Source organism: Nanorana parkeri, unplaced genomic scaffold (genome assembly GCF_000935625.1).
Source record: "Nanorana parkeri isolate BGI_ZX_2015 unplaced genomic scaffold, ASM93562v1 scaffold1491, whole genome shotgun sequence".
NCBI classification, from domain to species: Eukaryota; Metazoa; Chordata; class Amphibia; order Anura; family Dicroglossidae; genus Nanorana; species Nanorana parkeri.
In genome coordinates, this window is record NW_017307759.1 from 137,807 (window position 1) to 149,657 (window position 11,851).

The window sequence follows — 11,851 nt, forward strand, 5'->3', positions numbered from 1 at the left end:
TAGGCTCTTACCTCCACAAAGTTGGATTATATGCTGATAATGGTATTATATCCATAACTGATCCACTGCAATCACTCTCAGCTATACAATCTATTCTTACTGATTTGGGACACATCTCTCTTTAACCTCTTGCCGTCCGCCCGTAGTAAAAAAACGGACGGACGGCACTGCTGCATTGGCGGGTTACCCACCAAATCCCAAATGCTGGGGATCAATATTTTTTCTTCTTTGTCAACGGATTGCTGCCGCTGCTCCCTTTTAACGCTCTAAATTACTAATGCATTAATTTTACTACTCCCAGCTCCCATCTTTTTAGAATCAACTACCTACCTCTTTTAGATATGATTAAAACACTATGCAAAGACTTAGCACACCCTCCGGCCTCTTGGGGGGGCAGAATCACATTAAACAAAATGTGCATTCTACCTCACATCCTTTACCTCTTCATTGACATGCTCATTCCTATTTTACCATCCTTCTTGAAACTCCTACATCGTACTATTGACATGTTCATCTGGGAAGGCAAAAAATGGTGCATACCTAAGGCCTGCCTTTACTCTCCAAAATCCCGAGCTGGCTTAGGAGTACCTGATATTCATAAATACTACAAAGCTATTATACTGGACCATACTCGACAATGGTGGATGGACTCTTCGGATAAATCCCAGAAACAAATTGAAGCCTCTCACTTCACATTAGATCTTCCATCCTTACTCTGTTCCATACTATTGAGCTTCGTACCCCATCGTACTCATTTGGATACTGTGACAGCTCTAACGAGAGCCTGGTCTTCCCTGGGATCCACCTCTTCATCCTCAGATTGCTTCCTTTTTTGGACACTTTCCTATCTCCACCATCGATATTGTTTTTGCCGAAAAATGCTTTACACCTTGGATGGTTCATGGACTAACTCGTCTAGATCATTTATATTCTGATAGCTTAATGCCAGCAATATAATATGTCATCCAAGGAATTCTACAAATAACTAAGGCTATGCCACTATTTAGCTACAGTACGGATTATAGCCAATTTTTACATTAGGAACATTTTCCTTGTGTTTCAAAATCCTTCCACTGTTCTCAGAGGGATATCCTTTTTCTACAAGTTCCTTGCTAAACCATTATCTGCTGGATAACTCCCATCAATTTTATGGCGGGAAAATGAATTAAACTTCAGATTAGACGTCTTTATGGGTCATAATTGCATGACCCATAAAGACGTCTAGATGTATCACATGTCATCATCATAGGTGGTATTTCACCCAGAGACTGTCAAAGATCTTCCCATCTTCCTCTCCCTTATGTTAGGGTAATTGTGGAAAAACTGGATCCCTCTACCATATGTGGTGGACTTGTGAATCCGTAAATCTTTTCTGGGCTGATATCTTTAGGTTTTTTTCTCCATCACTCAAACCCATTTCCCATCCCTCTCAGCCCAACTGGACCTATTAGGTGTTAGTCTTAAAAACTGGCCTCCTTCCCATTGTACATTTGTGTCACATACTTTAATAGCAGCCAGATTGGCTCTAGCTAGAAAATTGAAACAAGTTGTTGTCCCAAATCTCTCAGACACAATAAATATTTAAAATAGTCAAGCCCATAGTATCTTTTTGTCAAAGCACATTGTAAAGGTAGGATCTTTGCCAATAACTGTGAGTTTTGGTCGAATGACTCGATGCAAGATATTTCTATTCTAGCCTCCATTCCTACTTAGTTAATCTTTCTTTAACTCTGTTCCTCCTCCTCCCTTTAACATGTATGTTCTCCTTTAGGATACCTCATTCATATTCTTTTTCTTCTCCTAACCACCACATTCCTGGCATCTCATAGGTACATGTCCCTGCTTTTCAGATGTACCATGTTGACACAATACTCCCCATCACTTGGGTTCTCCTTCCACCGTTCCCTATGACAATCAATGTTATTTTACCTTTCTTGTCTTTGCATTGTTTGTTTCCCCTCCACTTTCTCTCATCCACCCTCCTGATCCTCTTTACAAGCCAAATATTTAAAGTCTTCCAAAATTGCTCTCTTGTGCCTTTTTGCTCACTGAACATGTATGTGCCCCCCAGCATACCTCTTCCCAAGTCTCATCCGAGATCTGTTGTGCTAGCTCTGTTTCCCATTTCCTTTTCAAGATCTTCGTAGTTGGGGGTTTGAATTCCCTAAGTGGAGTATAAAGCTAGGAGATCAGATGTCTGGATGGGCCTCTTCCCCACACCCACTCTCTCAAGTGGTGTTAGTGCCCTAGCAAATTCTCTTGGCTGAGTATTCAGATAGTGTCGGACTTGGAGGTACGTCCACCATGGGACCTGTGCGTGTGTAAATAATATCGGCCATTTTTTGTTAAGGAACTGTTGATTCTTGAAAAATCTCTGGGCAGTTAATGGTTCCTTAAATGTCGGCATAGAAAGTTATTCGTAGAGCCCGGTGGGAAGTTAGGGTTATCTGTCAATAGAGTGAGAGGACTGTCAGGAGTGGTCAACAGTCTCTTGCGTCTAAGTGAAGCTAGTTCATGTAAAGAAGCTCCTATCACAGGGTGAGAGACAAGAATATTGGGTCTAAACTTATTTGCTAACCAAGTGATAGAGGTCAAAGGTTAGGGAGCCCAACTGATTTCTGTGGCTTTATGTGCCAATCCACTATTCTAATCATGTGGCAGGCCCTGTAATATCCAGGATATCCAAGCCCCCAAAATGTTTGGGAGATTTCAGCAAGGTCCACGACAATCTGGGGTGGCCATCTTTCCAGACCAGACGTCTAAATTCTGTTTCAATGCAGTGGGGAATGGTCTGGATCAGGGGTTGGCAACCTGCAGCTCCGGAGCCGCATGTGGCTCTTTCATCCCTCTGCTGCAGCTCCCTGTCCAGGGGCGGAACTATCGCCGGGGCCTGAGGCTGTGGGGGGGCCCAGTGAGGTCCGGTCCTGAGCACCCCACCGGTGGAATATGCGGCAGTGCAGGGTCCCAGAGCCCCGCTTTGCCGACCCCCTTATCAGCAAGGGGGCGGGTCCTGTGACTCCACTCCCGGGCGTCCCTAGTGACAGGCGGCGGGAGATAAGTGTGTCACATGCCCCGCCCCCTGCAGTGCACACTGTCTGGCGGGGATGCTGGCTGTGAGGCTTTGCAGATGAGTCCGAATGAGAAGCGGGGGGAGGTGGTACGGGTGTAACTGCACACTGTGTGCTGTTATTTCATTTAATTCGAAAACTGTATTATAATGGGGAACATTACACTGTAATGTTGCTTATTGTAATCTATTTCTCTGATTAAATGATTAGACAGGGCCGCTGTTCTATCAAAGTTTGTGACTAGGTTGGAATGTGTGACTGGTGACGTGGTCACACATTTCAGTGTAATCCCGCTCAGTTTTTTGTCGGTGGAATGTGTGACCACCAATAGGTCAAGCATTCCTAAGCTTTCTCAGCTGTTCCAGGGCAGATTGGCATTGCAAATTGCATGTGCAGGAGAACTGATCTGCCCTGGAACAGCTGTGCGGTCCTCAAATGTCATTTCTATCTGACTTTTTTGAGTGGGGTGGAATGTGAGATCGCACTCGGATAGAAGTGATATTTGAGGACCGAACAGCTGTTCTAGGGCAGATCAGTTCTCCTGCACATACTATTTGCGATGTCGATCTGCCTTGGAACAGCTGAGAAAGCATTGGAATGCTTGACCTATTTGCAGTCACACATCCCACTGCCAAAAAACTGGGCAGGATTACATTGAAATGTGTGACCACATCACCAGTCACACATTGTAACGTAGTCACAAACTTTGATAGAACACCCCCATCAGGGGGGTACGGCCGGTACCAATGTGAGGGGTCTGGGCAGCCTGGGGGGGCCTCTTACTTGAGTATCAGCTGTACCAGGGGTGGCATGTCAGAGGTGACAGGGGAGGGGGTGGAGGAGGCCAGGCCCCAGCAGCAGCAGCAGTTAAGAGGAGTTGGGAGGAGGTACAGGGAAAAGGGACCCCGCTGACCAGCCCACCTGAGGCCCTGCAGAGCCCACCATAGAGAGTCTCAGATGGGCTGTGCAGGATCTATGGTGTGCTCTGCAGGGTCACTCTCAGGTGGGCTCTGCGAGGCCTCAGGTAAACCCTGAGTCCAGTGCGTTACTAAGCCCAGAGTCCAGTGCGTTACTAAGCCCACATATACATGGGGCTTAGTAACTAGTGCTTAGTAGCACTCGGTATACATGCTATACATAGCATAAAGGTAAAAATTTTTATATGCAGTGTTATCTTCATTTTAGATGTCAAAATTGTTTTGTGGCTCCTGGTGTTTTCTTTTCTGAGAGAAACGCGTCCAAAATGGCTCTTTGAGTGTTTAAGATTGCTGACCCCTGGTCTGGATAGTCGAATCGTTATAGCCTGAAACAAGTATTAACCCCCCCCACATATAAATACTCCACTCAGGAGCCCAATAGGGGATTAGAGACATTAACTTCACCCAAACATTCATCTTACACTCCAAATCACAGTGTGGTGTATTTAATTCTCATAAGCGAATATACTCTATCCTCAGATTCCAAATTATTGCTCATGGAGAAGGCAGAAGAAGTGAACAATCTAGGACAACATAGCTGGAGTGGAAAGTGAGCTGAATTGGATAATTTTTCCAAATGAGCTATTTTGTCTTAGATTGTTTATTTCTCCTGCCTTCTCCAAACTCTTTACCCTTTTGTGACTAACCCTGTTAATCATTTTCGGGTTAACAGACTCAGTTTTACCTGCCCAAACTCTTGTTTATTCATTACTTACAGTTGTGGCATGCACTGCAAGTACAGAGTCGTATTTTTCTGCTTCCTTTACTTTATCACTTAGTGCTATGGCTAATGATTCTAAAAAAGGTTCGATTGCCAAAGCGCACTCTGCACTTCTCCTATCCACTTTGTCCGGGATAGAGCTTAGTTGCCGGTAGGGGTGGTGTCAGGATGTGGGTGATATAGCACAGGAGCCGGGCGACATCTCCAACCCCGACTTCCTAATAATCTGTGCACATGGCATTGGTACTCGGTATCAGCGAGTACCAAAAAAAAAAAAATATATATATATATATTGGTACTCGATACCGAAAAAAATCAGTATCGGTGCATCCCTAGTGCATCTGGTCAGACCGGTCTATTAGAACCTCTTTGTGACTGTATCTCTAATGTGCCCTATTGTATATATATTCCAGCCACCCTTTTTTTCTCTTTCCATTTGTTGAGATTATAACTTGCTTTACCATGATATTATTTTGGATTTAAATCACTGTATCCTACTTGTATTTGTGTGGATGGGGTATAAGGAACTACTCTATATTCCCTACATTTTTCTATTACTCTGTTAGTTTATGAAATGGAACATTTGGTTCCAATAAATGTTTATTGATAAAAAAAGACAACCAACCTTGTCTCAAAGTATCACCCTAACCGTTCTTTCTGGTCCTCCCAACACCTCCTGCTCTCTATCTCACTTGTCAACTGCTTGTCCCTTGTCCACCTCCAGGACTTCTCTAGAGTCTCTTTCATCCTCTGGATCTCCCTACCCCAACCTGTTTGACTATCTCCTACTCTGTCTGCCTTTTTAGGAGTTCTCTGAAAATGCCTCTCTTCAGTGAAGCCTATTCCAACTTTACTTAATAGCTGAACTATTACTTTCTCAAACAACTCGTTCCCACACAACTACCACCTTTTGTATCACTTGCGCCTCCCTTTTAGATTGTAAGTGCTCACAGGCAGGGCCCTTCTAACCATAAGGTTTTGAGTTGTAATTCTTCACTTCTATATGTTAGGTTTTTGAAATACAAAGCATTCAGATAACCATTAGAAACATTTGTGTGGGGAAGCAACATAACGCCCGTGCATCGGGCGGCATATAACAGTAAGCTTAGTCAAAAAAGGATGGGGGTGAGGGGGGGGTTGGTGTTGGAGGAAGGGGATAATGCTGTTTGTCGTTGAGACTCTGGAAAACGTGAGATAGCTTCATAAGGAGAAATTTGGGCTACTGAGGGGGGTGTAGAGGGGGAGAGGTCTACCAGGCAGGATTGTAAAGGCAAAAATGCAGCTTATTTCTGGTAGAGTAAGTCTACTGGGGGGGGGCGAGACATGGAATAGGATGGGTTTGGGAGGTAGCAAAGAAAAGCGAGAAAAATGAGGAAGACCAAGAAGAAAATCTGAAAGAGGAAAGAAGAATGAAAAATGGCGACTACCGCCCGGGTGCCACCGCACAAGAGGCGGTTAGCGAATGAGGTTTTGTGTTATTGGGTCAAGAGTGGGTAGGAAGATGGAGGACCATGGGTCCCATACGGCGTAGAATCTCCGACTCGTGTCCAGTAGCATGCCAGATAGGTGTTTATTGACAAAGAATCCTTGTATACGTTGTTGGAATTCAGGGTATGAAATTGCCTGTTTTTGCCATGAGTGAGCTATGGTTTGCTTAGCTGCTAAAAATATGAAATTGGATAACTGCCATTGGGGCCACGTGAGTTGTGGAATTTTAACATGAAGTAGGGCCTGCCAGGGGTCTTTTGGAATCGAGATATTAAAGATGCAGGAGAGGAGTCTGTAGAATTTAGACCAAAACCTGGCTACAAATGGGCACGTCCACCAGATGTGCATAACATCGCCTAAGGCTTGACACCCTCTAAAGCAGTTATTGGAGCTAGCCAGGTGGAGGTGACAGAGGCGAGAGGGCACGAGGTACCATCTGGAGAGTACCTTGTAGGCCGCCTCTTGGGTGTTGATATTGCGAGAGCACCTAGAGATCGCATCCCAAATCGACCCCCATTCTTCAGAGGGCCTAGTATGATGGAGGTCCTGCTGCCAATTTGTGACATACCGGTGAGTGGCGGTGGAGGAGAGAGTGTTGAGCTGGGAATATAAGAGAGAGATGAGGTTCAGGGGAGCTAGGCGTGCGTAGGCAGATGCGTTCGAAGGGTGAAAGAGTCGGGGGGTAACGGGGTTAGGGAGTAGGGATTGAACCCAGTGCCTAATTTGGATATATCTGAAAATTTCCAGAGAGGGTGGTTGAGCTTCAGCCACTAAGGCCTCCCATTGGAGCAATCCTTGAGTCTTGTAGAAAATCAGTGTTGGAGGAAGGGGATAATGCTGTTTGTCGTTGAGACTCTGGAAAACGTGAGATAGCTTCATAAGGAGAAATTTGGGCTACTGAGGGGGGTGTAGAGGGGGAGAGGTCTACCAGGCAGGATTGTAAAGGCAAAAATGCGGCCTATTTCTGGTAGAGTAAGTCTACTGGGGGGGGGCGAGACATGGAATAGGATGGGTTTGGGAGGTAGCAAAGAAAAGCGAGAAAAATGAGGAAGACCAAGAAGAAAATCTGAAAGAGGAAAGAAGAATGAAAAATGGCGACTACCGCCCGGGTGCCACCGCACAAGAGGCGGTTAGCGAATGAGGTTTTGTGTTATTGGGTCAAGAGTGGGTAGGAAGATGGAGGACCATGGGTCCCATACGGCGTAGAATCTCCGACTCGTGTCCAGTAGCATGCCAGATAGGTGTTTATTGACAAAGAATCCTTGTATACGTTGTTGGAATTCAGGGTATGAAATTGCCTGTTTTTGCCATGAGTGAGCTATGGTTTGCTTAGCTGCTAAAAATATGAAATTGGATAACTGCCATTGGGGCCACGTGAGTTGTGGAATTTTAACATGAAGTAGGGCCTGCCAGGGGTCTTTTGGAATCGAGATATTAAAGATGCAGGAGAGGAGTCTGTAGAATTTAGACCAAAACCTGGCTACAAATGGGCACGTCCACCAGATGTGCATAACATCGCCTAAGGCTTGACACCCTCTAAAGCAGTTATTGGAGCTAGCCAGGTGGAGGTGACAGAGGCGAGAGGGCACGAGGTACCATCTGGAGAGTACCTTGTAGGCCGCCTCTTGGGTGTTGATATTGCGAGAGCACCTAGAGATCGCATCCCAAATCGACCCCCATTCTTCAGAGGGCCTAGTATGATGGAGGTCCTGCTGCCAATTTGTGACATACCGGTGAGTGGCGGTGGAGGAGAGAGTGTTGAGCTGGGAATATAAGAGAGAGATGAGGTTCAGGGGAGCTAGGCGTGCGTAGGCAGATGCGTTCGAAGGGTGAAAGAGTCGGGGGGTAACGGGGTTAGGGAGTAGGGATTGAACCCAGTGCCTAATTTGGATATATCTGAAAATTTCCAGAGAGGGTGGTTGAGCTTCAGCCACTAAGGCCTCCCATTGGAGCAATCCTTGAGTCTTGTAGAAAATCGAAAAGGGTGGTGAAACCATGTGTGTGCCACAATGTGAAGACAGATGGGCTATCCATTGCCGGGGGAACATAGGGTTCCCTAGGAGAGTGGTTAGGGGCAGGTGTGGGGATATTAAGGAGACCGCATACTTAGTGGCATCCCATATCTGTGAGCGTGCATGGGTGCACATATGGGATTTCCAGCAAGGTCCAGAGGGGTGGGTCAACTGGAATATGGAGGGTGGCTATGGGCGCAATCTGTGCGGCCTGTTAGTATTTCTTAAGGTCAGGGAGCCCTAACCCATATAAAGGACATAATGCTGTTTTGCATTGATCTGAGGGCAAAATTTGGGATTGCTACCGGTAGGGTGTGGAAGAAATAGAGTAATTTCGGAAGTAGGGTCATCTTGACCGCATGTATGCGGCCCAGCCAGGAAATGGGTAGGTTATTCCAGGAAGTCAAGAGATTTTTAAGGGAGCAGAAAAATGGTACATAATTCACCGTATATAAGGAGTCATAGGATGAGGATAGATGTATGCCTAGGTATGGGAGAGAATGTTGGGCCCATGCAAAGGTGAAGTTGACCTTAAGGAGGGCAACATCTGGCGGAGGGAGGGAGATGTTTAGTGCCAGGGATTTAGATTGGGAATTTGTCCGGCCTTGTAATTAACCAAACGCCTCCAGGGTATTAAAAAGAGATGGTAGAGATATTAAGGGATGGGTCAGGGAAAGGAGAATATCGTCGGCAAACAAGCTAATTTTAGAGGAGATCCCTGCGACCTCCACCCCTCTGATGGAAGGATTGTTGCGGATTAGCATGGCTAGGGGCTCAATAGCCAGGATGAACACAATGGGGGAGGGGGGGCATCCCTGTCTCGTGCCCCTGGAGGCTGGGAAAGTGTCCGAGAAGTGTCCCGTATACATAACTTTGGTGGAGTGGTTCCGATATAGAATCGTGAGCCATGTGCGGAAGGAGGGCCCAAAGCCCCATTTTGCTAGGGCATAATGTAGATAGTCCCAGGAAAGTGCGTCAAATGCTTTGTGAATATCTAAAGATAAAAGAAAACCAGGGATGGTTTCATGAGATGTATTAAATGCACCACCCTCCGCACATTGTCCCTGGCCTGTCGGAGGGGTGTGAACCACACCTGGTCCCTGTGAATCAAAGAACTTAAGGACCTGTTCACCAGGATCTTCCCCAAGAGTTTCACATCAGTATTCAATAATGATACGGGACGGTAACTGTCCACATCCAAGTCGTCCTTACCTGGCTTGGGTAGCATGGAGATATTGGCGGAAAGAGAGGATGAATGTAGGGGGGAACCAGATTTCATGGCATTGAAAAGGCGTGCCAGGTGAGGGGCCAGAATATCTTTAAATTTCTTATAATAAAGGTTGGAAAAGCCGTCCGGACCCGGAGACTTTGCTGATTTGAGGGTAGTGATTGCAGCCAGGATTTCTGCAAATGAGGTTGCCATCAGCTGTCCTGGGAGAGCGGCTCGCTAAGGATTAGAATCTTGAGTGCAGTTTGACCATTTAATAGTGGTCAAAGGAGTCTGGTGAGTGTATTGATTACACAGAAACACTAAGGATATCACACTAAGAAATACCTTTTTGGAATGTTGAACATTTGCACTTTATATATTGCTGACATATCCTTTTGAAGAGCCCTTTTTTTTTTTTTTTTTTGAGACCAAGTTGTGGAGTTGCACATGTGATCTGGATCACAACACATTGCACATGCAGTTTTGAAATTGTATTGCATTTAAATATAGGGGAGGTTGCATATTATGTTGGGGCTATTACTAGGCACTTTATTGTTTTTGTATATTTATGTATAAGTTGTAAGTTTTTCAGCGCAGTGACTTTGTCTTGAGATTGTAAAGAGTGACTTCAGGATTCACTTGTTTTCACTGCTGCCGACACATTGCATTTAAAGGAAACACCAAAAGCGCGGATTTTACACACAATTGCAAAGCCAGGATTTCCGCTTCGAAGATGTCCAAGGCGTCTCGACATGAAGAGGGGAAAGAAGGGAAATGTAAGTCGTTAAAGAGGCGATCAGTAGCAACTGAATCAAAAGGGGGGAGGGAGAGTATATTGAAGCCATGTGGGTTTGAAAGAGCTTTACAATGTAAGCGGGATTGGCCGTGACCCCGTTGTGGGGGGGGGGTCAGAGTTTAATCACAGGTTTGGTGGAGGGCAGCATGCGGAGTTGTTTAGCTAATAGAGGGCCGGGTTTATTAGCCCGCATGTAGAAAAATTGTTTGTTCCAGCGCAACTCCCTCTCCACTTCCTCTTTAAGGAGTAGATTAAGCTCCACCTCAGCAGAGTCTTACTTGAGTTTTCAAAGCTGCTGTGGGGGAGTATCTCCAGGCGCTTTCCAAATCCAGCAGGTCATTGGTCAGTGCGGTTATTCTACCAGTTCGGGACTTCTTGAGGTGGGAGGCCAGGTTTATCAGTTCCCCTCTAATAGTGGCCTTATGGGCGTCCCAAAGGGAGACGGGGGAGAAGACCAAAGCCTCATTTAATTGAAAGTATGTCTGCAAGGCTGAATGAATTGTGGAGAGTGAGCTCTCGGAGGAAAGGAGTGACTCATGTAGGTGCCACTTAGAGTGTGGGGGGTGGCCAGTGATGGAAGAGCATTCCACAGCAATGGGGGAATGATCTGTCCAGGGCACCGAAAGGATGGTGGCCTTCCGGAAGGAGTTGAGGGAGCGTTGTGGGACGAGGAAATGGTCGATCCTACGGAAGACCGCATGTGGGTTGGAGTAGTATGTGTAATCCCGGGACGTGGGGTGCAATTCACGCCACAGGTCAATCATGCGGTGGGTGGTTAAGAGGGAACGCATCAATTTGGATTGAGCAGCATCTTGTTTGGGGGGGTGGTCCCAGCGGGGGGAGTCGTCCTATCAACTGAGGGATTCAGGACTACGTTGGAGTCTCCAGCTATGATGACCAGACCTTTACCATGGTGAGAAATTTTGCTGCAACAGGTGGGAAAAAAACGATGTTGGAGGGTATTGGGCGCATAATAGGTCGCCAGAGTGATGTCTATATTGTACAAGGAGCCTTGGAGGATAAGGTAACGACCAGTGGGGTCAGCAATTTGTATATGGCATATAAAAGGTAGGCGAAAGGCTATCACCAGTCCCCTCTTTTCTTCGCCAAAGCAGGCTGTGTAAAAGTGGTTATAGCGTTTGCCTAAGTAGCGAGGGCAAGAGGATGTAGAAAATCTAGTTTCCTGTAAAAAAAAAAGTCAGCTTTGCAGGAGTGGTAGTAGCCAAGCGCCTTAGAGTGTTTACCTGGGGCATTGAACCCTTGTACATTGTGGGAAATGAAGGGGGATAAAGTAGCATTCAATACTCGGAGTGTAAAAATCTGGGGTAACCCCAATCGCATGGGTGGCTCGGGGGTAGTCACCATAGATAGAAAGGAGAGAACGGTACAAAAGTAGGAGTTGAAGAAAAAAGCGGGAAGCAAGGGGTAGGAGGGAGAAATTGCATCGTAGGAGGGTTGTCCACAAAGGACCAAATTGCGTCTCAAGGGCAGTCATAGTGGGGTGGGTTGCCCACCTGGGCCACTTATGGGCCAGTAAGTAATGGTAGGGGGGGAGGGGGAAGGGGTGATCATGGGCAAG

General features: G+C 46.2%; 1 long non-coding RNA gene across 1 annotated transcript in view; it reads left to right on the forward strand.

Moving 5' to 3' along the window:
- LOC108798506 overlaps positions 1 to 11,851 on the forward strand; it is a 62,201-nt gene that overhangs the window by 37,146 nt on the left and 13,204 nt on the right. The window lies entirely within an intron of this gene.